Source organism: Cyprinodon variegatus, unplaced genomic scaffold (genome assembly GCF_000732505.1).
Source record: "Cyprinodon variegatus isolate N-32 unplaced genomic scaffold, C_variegatus-1.0 Scaffold117, whole genome shotgun sequence".
Lineage (NCBI taxonomy): Eukaryota > Metazoa > Chordata > Actinopteri > Cyprinodontiformes > Cyprinodontidae > Cyprinodon > Cyprinodon variegatus.
Window position 1 is genome coordinate 81326 of NW_015150570.1, and position 13824 is coordinate 95149.

Genomic DNA, 13824 nt, shown 5'->3' on the forward strand with positions numbered 1-13824 from the left:
CAGGCGAGCGGCAGCCTCATCATTTCATCCATTTCTGTTCTCCCAGCTTTGGTCACGTTTGAGGCGTGCAGTCATGCTGCTCGGTGTTTACCCTGGATTATGGAGACAGCTCTTCGCCCTGCACAGTCCTCCCTGCTGAATTCTCCACCTCACCAATCACAGACATGCTCTGCCCCAGACGTGACTCATGCACACACACACACACATATATATATATATATATATATATACTAAACACACATACCCACACACACGCATACATGCACCAGCACACACGTAGGAGAAACGTGGGTTTACCAAGGCCTTTGGGGGGATGCAAGCTCTCAATAGGCACCAATCTCAATCCAAGAAAGAGAGAAGACCAGGGTCTTGTTCACTATAAACATAACCCTTTGACCTGGATGAAGATGAGTGGAACCAAATCCATCACTTGGATCAGCTTTTAGTGTGCTGAAATGCTATTACAGCCTCTTTAGCTCCATGTTAGGCTGAATTTAGTTATTCAAAGTTATTTTTATTTTCTTTTTGAACCACAGAGTGGAATGTTCTCAAAACCACTTTTAACTTTACATTTTTATAGTAATGGACAGAAATGTGTCTTAATTAAAATTCAAAGTTGTAGTGAACTAAATCGCATAAATGCAATTTTACTTTATTCTGAATTTCCTCATATCTTTTGTAAAGATTGTTTTTTCAGGACAAATCTTTTTTCTTATCTTTCAAACAATATCAGATTTATCAAAAACAGCACTGTGTTTTAGTTTGACTTGTTTTGTTCTGTTTGTTTTTTTTTCTGGCCGCACATTTCTTTGAGATTGTGAGCACTGTCTGCAAACTGTGCTGCGTTCCTTGGAAAGGTCAGAAGCTGGATCTCTGCTCTCACACTTAGTCAACAATGGGATTCATTGTCACTCGCATCAGAGGTGATAAAAACATTTTTTCGTTGTTCTTGTTGGTTCTGTTGTAACTTTGGCCTAGATTTATAAGACTGCACAAAGGCAATAACAGTAAAAGACCACGGGGGTGGAAAACTGAACTACAGTAGTCATAACAGCTTCTGTCTTTTTGATTACAACCAGACTCTACAGAGACATACAAGATTGCTTGGCTTCTAACTTTTTGGCGTATGAGGAGCAAAAAAGTTTAGATAAAGTTTAGTCAATAGATTTCAAGATCTTGGATTTTTGAGGAAATTTAATCAGCTGCAGAATTCGTAAACAATGTTCAATGCATGCAAATTCATACAGGACAGATACTAGTGACGTTGCACTTACAGTATGGCACTTACGCCATTTTTTTTCCTTCGAAAGCTGAATATTTTCAAAGAGCAACGATGCAGTCACACAATTAGTTCCGATCCTATCCTTTTAAAGTCTAACTGAAGCGTGAGTGCTTACCCTAAAAAACAGCGAGCAGGGGATGAAAGTTTTAAACTCGGGAAATACCTCTTGGTCGTAGTTGGAAAAACAAAAACAAAGGCAAAAGTGCTGTTTGGTAGATATTTTGTGAATGAGGCTAAGAAAGCGGAAAAAACAAGGGATGCTGAAAAACTGTAAAACAACGTATTCCACAGTCGTAGCTGCAAATTCAAGATTCCCTAAAGCTTTATAAAAGGATTCTAAAGACAGGCACTTTGATGTTTTTGATGTTTTTCCAAAGCCAATACAGCTTCCTTATTTCCAACACAACAGCATAGTTGACAACATGTTTGGCAACATATCCTCTGTTTAAATGTATATAACATGCTGTTGACCCCGTTTCAGCTTTCTTCCCTTGGTTGTGACGAAAAGCTCAAAGTTGATGTGACATGTCCAGTAGATGTCCATCAGATATCAAATGAATAGCAACGCCCAGTACTTTTCTGTTCAGAAGTAATGGAATACCGGTAAGTGTAAATTAAACACAAAAACTGACCAAATAACTTTTTTCCAATAGCTTGTTTAAATGAGTGAATAACACAGATAATCAACAAGTAAGTTATTTTAACATAAATTGCTAATGATCCAGCATTTGCCTAATGATATAGCATTAAATAATACAATATGAAAATCTTTATAATCCTATTAGGCAAGGTAAGGTACAGCAAGGGATGGCAAGGGAAAGGGAAATAATACATCTAAAAGACTATATATCAGATACAAAGCTGGATCCAAAATTGTTTGTGTACATACATAACATGAATGCAGGGAGGAATGAAATGATAATCCGTGGATATGAAAGGATATGAACTGGAAAAAGAGTAAACTGATCATAAAAGCAAAAGACAGGATTTTTTTATTGGAAGTTTCAGAAAAAAAGGATGTTGGATGTCTTTGGGGAAGGGGGGGACTTATGTTTTACACATTACACATGAATGGGCTGGGAGGGTGCCAGTCGCAACCGAATTTGACTTCCAAATGAATAAATGAAGTCAATTAGTAGATCTGTTTACGATGTTTTGAAGACAGAAGTAGGTCAAACGTGGCAGACAGGAGGGAGGAGGGAGCCAGCGAGCCAGAGCCAGAGGCTGTCGCTGGTACCTACAGTGATGAGTCGAGGAAGTAGGACATAAAAAAACGGCGTCTTCATTAATGATGACTTTTAAATGAATGTCATTTTGAATCACAGGAGACCTACGGGGTTTATTAGAAAAGCAATGCTTTGTGATTAGCCACCGTATTTAATGGAGGAGAAAACTTCACAGTCCCCCATCATAGAAATACAGAATTATGCCTCAGATGGTGTAATGTGTAGTAGGGATGCCTGCACCGATGATGCCCAGAGGAAATGTTCACTTTGATGCTTCACTGTGGAATCTTGTGACAGTTAGCCTGCGGTAGATTTTTACTATTATGTTCAACAATGTAAAGTCAAACGGCAGCCCTTCCCTAAGCCCTTTTTTCTTTGTCAGTGAGAAAAGTCATACACACAATATTTAAATTACTCCCACTGATGCTCCGAAAGCCAGGCGGGCCTCTGTGAATTCATTAAGTTTTATTGGCAGGGCTCTGTGCATCCAAGAGTTATTTTTATATCACCAAACATGACCCCTAACTGCCTTTTCTGCATGCTTGTTGTTTAGTTTATTGGTCAGCTGCAGATATTGCAGGCTTAAGGGCTCTCTAGCCAGCCACTAATCTTCCTGGTAGAGTAGAGGCGGGTGTCTATGGGGAGCTGTAAAACGGCACTATGTCATCACAACATGCTCGGTTTGTATTAAGTGCAGGATGCTGCAGGAAACCTGGACAGAGGCAAATGTGACATAGGGGAGTAATTCCAGCACATTGCCAAAACAACATAAAGAAAGTGATCTGCAATCCATGCCATTATCTCAGAACATATGCAATATACATACACATGCACCGTTATATATGACATTGTCATTAAGAACCAAGATAAAAGGAGCTGTAGACTCTGTTAGATTTACACATGCATGCAGTTTTACATCTTTCTTCTATAAATCTTATTGTTGGTCTTTCCTGGTTGACCTTAAACTGGTTCATCCCAACTGCAGAAGCTTTTCCATTGCATATATGATGAGTGTAGGAGGAAAAGTCAGGGTGACCTCGAGCGCCGTGATGAAAACCCATGCAGTTCGAGTGCAATAGAGGGTCTTCTATAATTCAGTGATCACAGAAGAAGACAGAGTGAGTTGTGTTTGCTTTAGAGCCAGACAGCATGTGTGCTGCACCGGCTGTCCGGTACCTCTCTTCCTGTAGAGCTACTTAGGTGCAAGATGGGGAAAGAAAAGAGGAATACAAACAGTCAGGATATATAGTTATAATTGGATTTTAAAACTGAGGGGAAGCTGTGAAATGCAAGGCTGGTAAACTTTGAATCAACATCACTTTCTGTCACTCTGGTATGGTTATAATTTCATTGTTTTGTTTTCTATTACTTCTGCTTTCTTTCATCTGTCTTTTCTTTTCTGAGCTGGTTTTTATGTGCAGCAAAAACAATATATCGGCCCAGACTGATTCACTTACACATCTGGGATGCTATATTGCTTTTGCATGCATAAATCATAACAACCTGACATGGAAAACACATTACATTTGGCAGACACTACACCCTGGCAAGCATTGGAATGAAAAAAATAATCAAAAACAGAGTTACAGCGCACCCATAAAACATGAGTCCACAATTCACATAACAAAATCAAAGGACTCAAACCAAATAAGACTATGTGTTTTACTTCGCTGCCTCAGTCTTTGAGCATATGGCTTCATGGGGCAAGGGATGCCAAAGTTAGGAGTGGCTGGCATGAATGATTAGGATCAAAGATATCACACCGCAAAAGAACAGCTGCTGCTTTCACTGCTGACAAATCACTCCGAGCGAGAGTAGACAGTGATAGACGGAGAGGAAGAAAAAGAAACAGGGAGAAGGAGATGGATGTTTTTCTGTTTTAAAAGTTTTCCTTTAAATTCTTACTGCTGTTAAAAACAATGGTCAGGATATCATCCACTGTAAAGATAAGGCTTGAGGTGACCGCTCACAAAACTATGGTACAAAATGAAGGTCTGCTCAGATTATCCTGTCTCCATGAGAGGTAAAGCTAATTTAACCAACTAATATATTTATTAATTTTTTAAATGGTGAGCACTGTACCAGGACCAGACACAAATGAATGTCTGTCCAATCAGATGGAACAGAAATTTCACTTTTCTTCCACAAAAAGCTAAACAAAATATTTTACTGTGTAAAAAGTTAAAAAGACCAACAGCAGAGATCGTATTTTGTCGAAGCCAACAAAAAACTAGTGCACCACTCTAAAAAGTCCAGGTAGTAGGTGGTACTGTATATGTAATCTAATAAGAGCCATTTTTAAGGTGTTTCCATCGGGTAATCACAATGGCATTTTTTTCTGAATTTCATGACTCCATTTAATCTCTGGTAAGACAAGCAAGGGCAATGCATTCCACAGCTTCCAACAAAGGCTTTGCCTTCTCTGTCACTAAACCCCTTGGTAAATTACTTTTTTGCAGGGTTCCCAGGATCCAAGTCCTACTGGAAAATAAAGTAACTATCTTTATTAAGCTTGTCAGTCGAGGGAAGGCTCGACTGGTATAACATCTCCATGTAGATGGCTGCACTGACTTTGGATGTTTATAAAGCAGACTAGACACATGGCTCCCAAATAATCATTGACATTAAAAACCTAATTCTAACTTCATGAAACCTGGATTCTATGTCTCCTGACTCTTTCTTTCTATTGAGTTACTCATTATAGAAATATAATACATAAATTCAAAACTAACTTTGATCTTGAATGAAGACATTTAATTTCATTTTTTTCCTTAACCAAGATATAATTTTCTGTTGCTCAAGAATTTCTTACTTTAACAAAAGTGACAGTTTTAACCCGTAAACTGCAGACGCGTGTGCATATGTGTGCGACTCTTCAAACTCTGACTTGAGCTGCTGTCCACAGTAGTGAATTCAGACTTTGCTCCATAGTTCTCTCAAGGCTGTGGTTATCCTTGTTTCTTATGTACCTATTTTCACCTACCGGTAACTTTTTTTACTTTTCCTCCAACTGTTAATAAATCCTGATACAGCAGTTCTAAAAGCCTGTCTCTTGAGCAGGGACATGTTGTGACTGTTTGCATAAACTCTGTAAAGTCAGGAGTTACATAAAGGGGTTAATCCTTGGAATGCCAGGACTGTTTATGGTATAACAAGGCTACAACATAACATTTCCTTATTAAAAATCATTGCTAGCTATATGCTCTAAATTTCATAGCCTTCAAGTCATCTGTAAGCCATAAGCCCCAACTCAACATAAACCCAGCCTTTCTAAAATGATGAAATTGTTCAGTTCAGTTTTATTTTTTGTGATTAGGACAAGTGGGACTGCTCAGTTTCTTTTTGCATGGAGTTTGCATGTTCTCTCTGAGCATGTTAGGGTTCTCTCTGGGTACTCTGGCTTCCTCCCACAGTCCAAAAACATGACTGTTAGGTCAACTAGCTTCTCTAAATTCTCCTTAGGTGTGAGTGTGTGCATGAATGGTTGTTTGTCCTGTTTGTTTCTGTACCTCTCGCCCGTAAACAGCTGGAGATAGGCACCAGCACCCTTCGTGACCCCAAATAGGTGTTAGGCGTGCCAGAAAAAAGGGGTAGAACAAATTTAAAAACATGTCTGACCACATTACACTGCATGCTGTTTTTTAGTTATAGACACTGACCAAAACGGTTTAGGCAGAAGTCAAACTTATTAGAGCCTATCCTTTTTCCATTTTTTGGATCAGAATTACCAGCATATACTTGCTTATATCAAGTGAATACAGTCGACAGGGAGGAAGAGAAAAGCAGGTGACAGATAATGTCTGGATTTCTTTTGAAAACATATTTTGGTGGCCAAAGAAATTTTTTGTTAGCAATTGTTTTCAAGTTTTGAAATTAGACACCCAGCTCATTAATATATATATATATATATATATTTTTTTTTTTTCATTTATTGGCAGACTAGCGCAAACATCAGCCTGATGATGTCAAAAGCCCAATGTGATGGTCTTTCAAATCCAAACCTTATCCTTATTTGCTCATGTAAGTAAAAGACATGATACAATAAATTAACCTAAAAAGGTTATGTGGTATAAGCTTGTTGGGCCATTCATTATTATTTGACATTCCCCATTTTCATACATTCATAAGCTAAAACTTGCATTGTTATTAATTTCTAGAGATCTTTTAAAAGTATGAAAGTGCTCCTTATTTATGTAGGAAGCATGAAACCTCAGAAGTTTGTCAGCTTTTTTCAGGACCATATGCTTTCTGCTTAACTCAGTGCCAAAGGAAATCTTGCAAAACTCTCACATCAGCGAAGTTATTCTAGTGTTTGTATCAGCAGTAGAGTGACAATCTGGAGGCAGCGCACCATATTGCACGACCACCATCACTGCATGCTGAGTGCTGCTGCCAAAATCTGCCATCTGGCAGGTGAGCTGCACTCTTTCCACTTGTTCATCTCCTCTGGCTTACCTCTCTCCTCCACAGTTTGTCAGTTTAGCCCCTTTCTTTCAAATTTTCCAGTCTGTTTTAGCCTTTACTATTTGTCTTTACTCTGTGCATTGCCCTTTCTTTGTCTCCTGACTACATTTGAGGTCCCCATCTGCAATAAGCTTCCTTGCCTGGATAAAACCGAGAGGAAGGGGAGAAAAGAGGAAAACTGCAAATTATCCTTAATAAACTGCAGGTTCTCCATATTTTCTCTCCTCACCCTGTTTATTCTGTCTTCTTTATCTCTTCTATCTTATGTATGTGAGCAAAGACACATCAGGTGCAGGATTTAACAGGGCTATATGTAGAAGGGCACACACTGAGCTCTCGACATCACCTCTTTCCTCAGGCTTTAGCATCTGAACAGTCCAGTTAGATTAGTGTCTCCATGAGCACCCACAGTAAAGGAGGGCGGAAAGGGTGAGACTCAAAGTGAGGAGATGGAGGGGGGGTTCCTAGCTATAGATGATAGCATTGAGCTGCTCCACAATGTAATACTGAAACACACTAATTCATAGTATAGTATTCACGTATACCCTTTTTCTGTGAGACAAATTTGCATTTCCTTTTCCTTTAATTACCAACAATCAATGTTGCAGATTGAACAGGACATGTAATCAAATTTTTATATATATATATATATATATATATATATATATATATATATATATATATATATATATGTATGTTGACTGAAAAACAGCTGTGTTCCTACATCTTTTATTCCTTATTCCTTCTCTCTCTTGATCCTCTCAAATTTACTGTTGTTCATTAATCTCTACAGAGGTAACATTTAACTCCTCGCTTGTGGGTGAAAGTGACAGAGACAGATGTTCTAAATTACTTCACCTACACCGGTCGAGCGTTGCCTCCGGGGGCAAGAGACTCAACCATAATGTGGTTTCAACTGCAGTTCTTCCAGAAAACGCGCCCATCAGTTCTGGGCTAGATGAAAGAATTACAACCCTCAAATAAAATCAATGGACAATTTAGCAGAAGCCTTTCAGATTGAATGAATCAAACCTTAGACAAAATTAGAGAATATTACTCTGGGAAGTAATTTGAGGGTCTTGGATAAATTGTCTTTATGGCTTAAAATATTTTCAACTGAAAAAAAGAATTTCAAAAAACTTTTCTTTTTCCAATATTTCTCTTACTTTCCTCAAATCTTGAGCTACACATACGCTGCCTCTTTTAAACCGTGTGACCTGGGTCAAAAATTGATTGGTATTTTTCCAGAGGTTTCACTGAACTGTATGGAAATTTGGAATATTCTTCATAACAGTACTGGTTCAACTGGGTCAGGATTGTAGGCCTGTTTGCTCACTTATATCTCTTCATTTCTGCCCATAAACCGTTTTAAGTGGCTAGGATTGATTAATATAAACTTATCAAACATCTATTGCAGTATGTGTAGGGTCATAGGTCATTTGGGAAATCAATGTCTGCCCAAGCTTTAAATATGTGGCAGATGTTAAGATGAACTGAGGTGCTGCTTCCTCATGATGTCATTTATATTGTAAAGTGCACCTGCCCCTCTTGCAGCTAAACACCCATACAACATGACACCACCCCTAACATACTTTACAGTTGAGAAGGGGTTCTAAGACTGGCAAGCTGCCTCATTTCCTCCATGTGTAACAGTGTCCAATAAACATATTAATGAGGAAATATAGCGAAGAACTGCCCGAAATGTAAAACAGTTTATTTACACTATACCTACTGTATGGTAACAGTAAATAAAGCTAATGTATTTGGTGTCACTTGTTGCATAAGGCAGCATAAATAGTTTTAGAAAGTAAAATGATGGTGGGTATGTTCAAACAAACTCAAACTGCAACCAAGATCTCAGTCCAACACAGCATTTTCCTGTTTTCTTTTATAATTTCCAATGCACTACTCCCTAAGTTCTATGCTTGCAATCAACCAAAACCAGAAGGGAATAAACTTTTTTTAAATTATTTCTTTACATAGAGCAACTCAAATACTTAGAATTTGCAAGAATCGCCAGTATTTTTTCTTATCCTTTTTATCGTGCAGGCCTAAGCTAAACAATTCATTTAGTGTTGTTAGAGACATCAGGAGATGTCTCTAAAAAGGTATTTGTCCCTGAATATGTTAGAAAAATGTAACTTGTGTTGCTGTTTGCTGGGAAGGCTTCTTCCAGTACGGTTACTGTAAAAGAATGTAACTTATTTACCAGCTACATCTTTCATTTTTATAAAGTCCTTTAATTTTTTTTGGAGATTTATATTTTATATTTCCCACCAAAGATGTGCATCTCTGAGATAGCCTAATAAACGATATAAGGGCTCATCTTTCCTATGCTGTTCATGTTTGTGAAACTAATTTAAATAGCTTATTATAGTATCATAGCTAAGAAGATATCAAACTTATGGAGGTCAACAATTTTGCTCCTGACATCTTGATTGATTTCTTTATGTTTATCTGATTTCACAAAATAAAGCAGCGATTTAAGTGGTCATAGAATGATTCTATAGGTTATTTGGTGCTAGTCCTTAAGGTCTCTGAATAGGGCGTGTAACATTGGTTGGGCTGAAAATGGCATATTTGCTGCTCCAGAATGAAACGACAGGTTTTCTTCCTTTTATGGTATGATCATGAATATTTAGATGAGCTGCGCGCTGATTGGTTGGTTTACAAAGAGCGAAGCTGCTGAGCGAAGACTCATCATAGCAACAAGCACTCACTCACTAAAACATCAAATAGTTGATATGGTAGGGTGACCAGACGTCCCCTTTTTCCTGGACAGGTCCTATTTTTCATACCTAAAAAAAGGTCCGGGGGAATTTTAAAGTCGTCCTGGATTTTGGTCGACTAAAGTGCAACCGTGTTACTGGCCCCTGGCCCCCTCCTCCGGCTGAGGATGGTGGCTCGTAGCTCTCTGGACCGGTTTTGCATTTTATGACCCCTTTAAAGGCTCTGCCTTGGAGTTTATCCACACTTACCTCCTGTTATACTCAAATGGTTTTATGAAAATGTTTAATAAACTAAACATAATGGAAAAGAAAATCCCTTTATTGTCCCACATTTTGTTATTTTAGAATATTCTAATGTTTAGAATAGTGCAAAGCTATAAGAAAAATCAGTTGAACTTTTGCTTGATTGTTAAATTAATTTTCACTTCAAATGACCCTTAAATTATTGTAACTTTAGAATACAATGGTAATACATTTTCTTTCTTTTTTTAGTCTCCGTCAATTTTTTACTGTAAATTGTTGGGTCTTTACCGTTTTACCTGTTTTTGATTTGTGAATTCACAAACTTCCGAAAAATACAAAAGCCAAAAGTGTTTGCCTTAATACAGAAATGTGTTGGACCAATGGAATGCAAGCAAGCAAAACAAAGATGGCTTTAGCTGGAATACCCTCTATTTCTTTTTGGAAAAACAAGCAAAAGGACACGATTGTGCCTTTGTGGATGGGAAAAATGTTTGCATGTTCCTCCTGACTGGATTTGATTTTGATTTATTAGATAACACCGCCAGTTGTGAAACAAATCAAGAATGAGATATGACACAACTGCTACTGCTGCTGTGATTGGCTAATGACTTCATATGGGAGGCAGGGACCCAATCAGTTTAATGAATCGTACTGAATATCCCCCCCATTTGTAGAATTCAATTATAGAATTCATATTGAACTACACATATCAATCTGGTTTATCACACGTTAGTTGGGTCCCTCTAAGGAACTGAAAAATCCAGTCGGAACATTTCTTCTAAGAAACAAATCTCTGAGAATTATTACAGTACTACCAGGACTCTCATAGACATTTACTATTGGTCCTGTATGAAGTTCTTACAGATTCTTCAATCACAGCTTACACCTAAAATTCTCTTTTTTGTTGGAAATACCTTTAAACCATGTCTAAAGAGAAAAATTAATTTGGCTTAAACTATGATGCTTGTGATTACTAATGCAATATCTTCATAATTAGACATTGCTCACTCATTAACCGACATATTATATAAAGGTTTATTACTTTTTATGTGCTCTATATATAGATTTGTTTTATACAGATTTCCATTTAGAAATTGTGATGTGTGCTGTAAAACTGAAAACCTTATTTTCATCAAAATTTACTGTACCTTTGCATTGAAGTTTAGAAGGTACTGTATCCTGTTAATGCATAACCAAAGCATATCTGTATATGTTTAAAGTTCATTTAGATGTATTATTATTTTTTATATTATTGTTTTCTCTTTCAGAACAGTACAAAACTTTGTCTTTTTTGTTTTTATTAATAACTGAATTTTAGTCCTGAAGTAGAAATAGTCATTTTCCAGACATCGATATTATTACCTCAATATTACCACTGAAAATATTATGAAAATGTATCACGGTTACAAAATGACTTAATATGCCCTAATGAAAAGAATTAATGGGGGGGAAAAAATGTAATTTCAAAACAGCACTGTTAATAAGAGTGATTGGTCATGCTCAGAGATGGCATGGCGAAAAAGGGAAAACCTGCAAACTCCAAGCACAGAGAAAATTCCCAGCTTGGATTTTTAGGACCTTCTAGCTGCAAGGCGATTTTGCCTTTCACCATGCAGCCAAAAAAAACTATTTGGTTAAGTATTGGAGAGGTACGGTAGACTTCTATTTGACAGCTGACAGGGGCTTTATTACTTTTCACAATGAACTCTACTTACTCCAGTTTTTTCATAACCTCCATCCATTCATCCATCTTTCTTCTATTGCTGCTGCACCAGGGTCACAAGGGGCTGGTGCCTATTTCCAGTATTCTATGGTTAAGTAAAAGGTGGGGTATACTCTGGTCAGCAATCCACCAGAGTGACACAAAGACTACAACCATGAACACACCCACTCCTGCAATCAGAGTCACCAATACACTAGAGTCACCTATATATATATATATATATATATATGTTTTTGGGGTTTTTTTGACTCTGAGAGGAAGATGCAATACTTTGAGAGAAGCCACACATGCACAGGGAGAACCTGCAAACTCCATGCAGAAGGACCCAATACTGGGGATCTAACACAGAACCTTAAAAGGTGAGTATATATATATATATATATATATATATATATATATATATATATATATATATATATATATATATGAAAATATCATAGTTCCTTGCAACTATTTGTATTTTACTTTTTTTTTTTCTTGAATATATTGCTTGTTTGGACAACAATAAATCTTGTATAGGTTTGTTTGCTATTCTGACTATAAATAAGCAGTTAATTCTTCCACAGCAAGAGTCTCTGAAAATGACTTCACAGCTCTGTTATATGTGAACAGAATAAGTCATTGCTTTTCTTATTTGGTAAAAATGAGGCTTTGTTGATCCACTAAGTATGACATCAGAGAACTAACCCTAGTTTAATTTACTGTTATCATAAGAACAGAGAGAGAAAAGATAAAATGAATGTGGAGATTCATTTAAACCCTAAAATTAGTAGGCAGCTGATAAAATACCGAAGCACATGCCAGGCATAAGGATGCCAAGAAAGGAGCCAATCTTTTTTTTTACTTCCTCTGTCTTTCCCTCTCTCTCCCCTTACTCATTCTGGAGGGGCCAGGAGAATAAAAGCTGGTCCAACTGGCTGGCCAGATAAGCTAGACCAGAAAGAGCACACAGACAGAAGAGAGGGGTTCATCTGGTTTGCATGAGGGGTGAGAGTCAAAAGGAAAAAAAAAAGCTGGGAATCCAACTGCCTCCCCTCCTCATCCTCCCTCTGCCTCCGCACACATACAGGGACAGTCACATATGGGGGCTTGAACAAAGATGCACTTGGTCAACAGCATTGTAGAGGCTGGCACAGCTCACAGCTCTGTGCGCTTTCGGACTCAGCCTTCATCATCCCAGCTCCTGCCCCAGCTTATCAGCATCCCAGTGGCTTGCACTCTGCCCTGGCTGCCAAGGCTGCAGGAGGAGCAGATAGTGGAGAGCTGACTGACTGCCTCACTGCCTGGCTGACTATCTCCAAGCTTAATACTTCACACTATTTTTTCGCCTGATGACCACTGATCTGCTGCGCTACCCAGAATAATCCACACGCTTAGAAAAAAAGAATCTTCACATGCAGGCTGCTGCAGTCTTTGTCTAATACAGCTGAATGAAATGTATCCTCTGATGGTTTCCTTATTCTCATCTAACCAGAAAAAAAGAGCTGCTCTCCCTATTTTCTGTGAATGATATCTTTTTTCTTAGATCATCACCTGCCTCTCGTCACAGGTGGTCTAAAGAGATCCTTTAAAACAACAAGTGCACAGCTTCAGCGCTGTGTAAAGTCATGCAACTTTCAGCTTCTGCACAATGGTTTGAAAAAAAATAGGCAAAATGTTGAATACTCACCTTGAAACAGCAGGAGACTCATTCATGGGTTGTGCAGGGGTTTGAGCGCAGCGTCCGGCCAACACCTGTCCGTCAGTGAAGCAGACGCAAGGAGGAGGGATGGTTTATTCTAAGGGCTGAACAGACGCGCTGCTTGGAAAGTCATCCGGCCGGCAGTCAGGATCCAGAGAGGAGGAAACGGCATCAAATGACCCGCTCAGCTCGATCAGGGACTGATCAGTGTCTCTCTCTCTCTGCCTGTCTGAGTGCGCTTCAGTCTGGACGCCGGTGATACATGAAGTCACTCATCAGTTCACTTGCACCTCACGTACGGTGTGTGTTTTTCCTTTTAGACCCAGCCTCCATCGCGTCATCCTGTGGTCCAACTACTCCAATCCTTCTCAATGGGCTACAATTTATCATGCCCCCCTTACCCTTACAACATCGAATTTATATATTTATTAGCAAAATCACATTGTCTTGTTTTATTTTTTCCTGTTTTAGGTATA

General features: G+C 38.3%; 1 protein-coding gene across 1 annotated transcript in view; it reads right to left on the reverse strand.

The window, feature by feature from the left end:
* The window catches only part of LOC107085141 (plexin-A2-like), a gene marked incomplete at its 3' end in the record, with an annotated part of 93965 nt that extends 80344 nt beyond the window's left edge, over positions 1-13621 (reverse strand). The window contains exon 1 of the mRNA XM_015375320.1: positions 13337-13621. The remainder of the gene's footprint in view (positions 1-13336) is intronic.
* Positions 13622-13824: the final 203 nt, after the last annotated feature.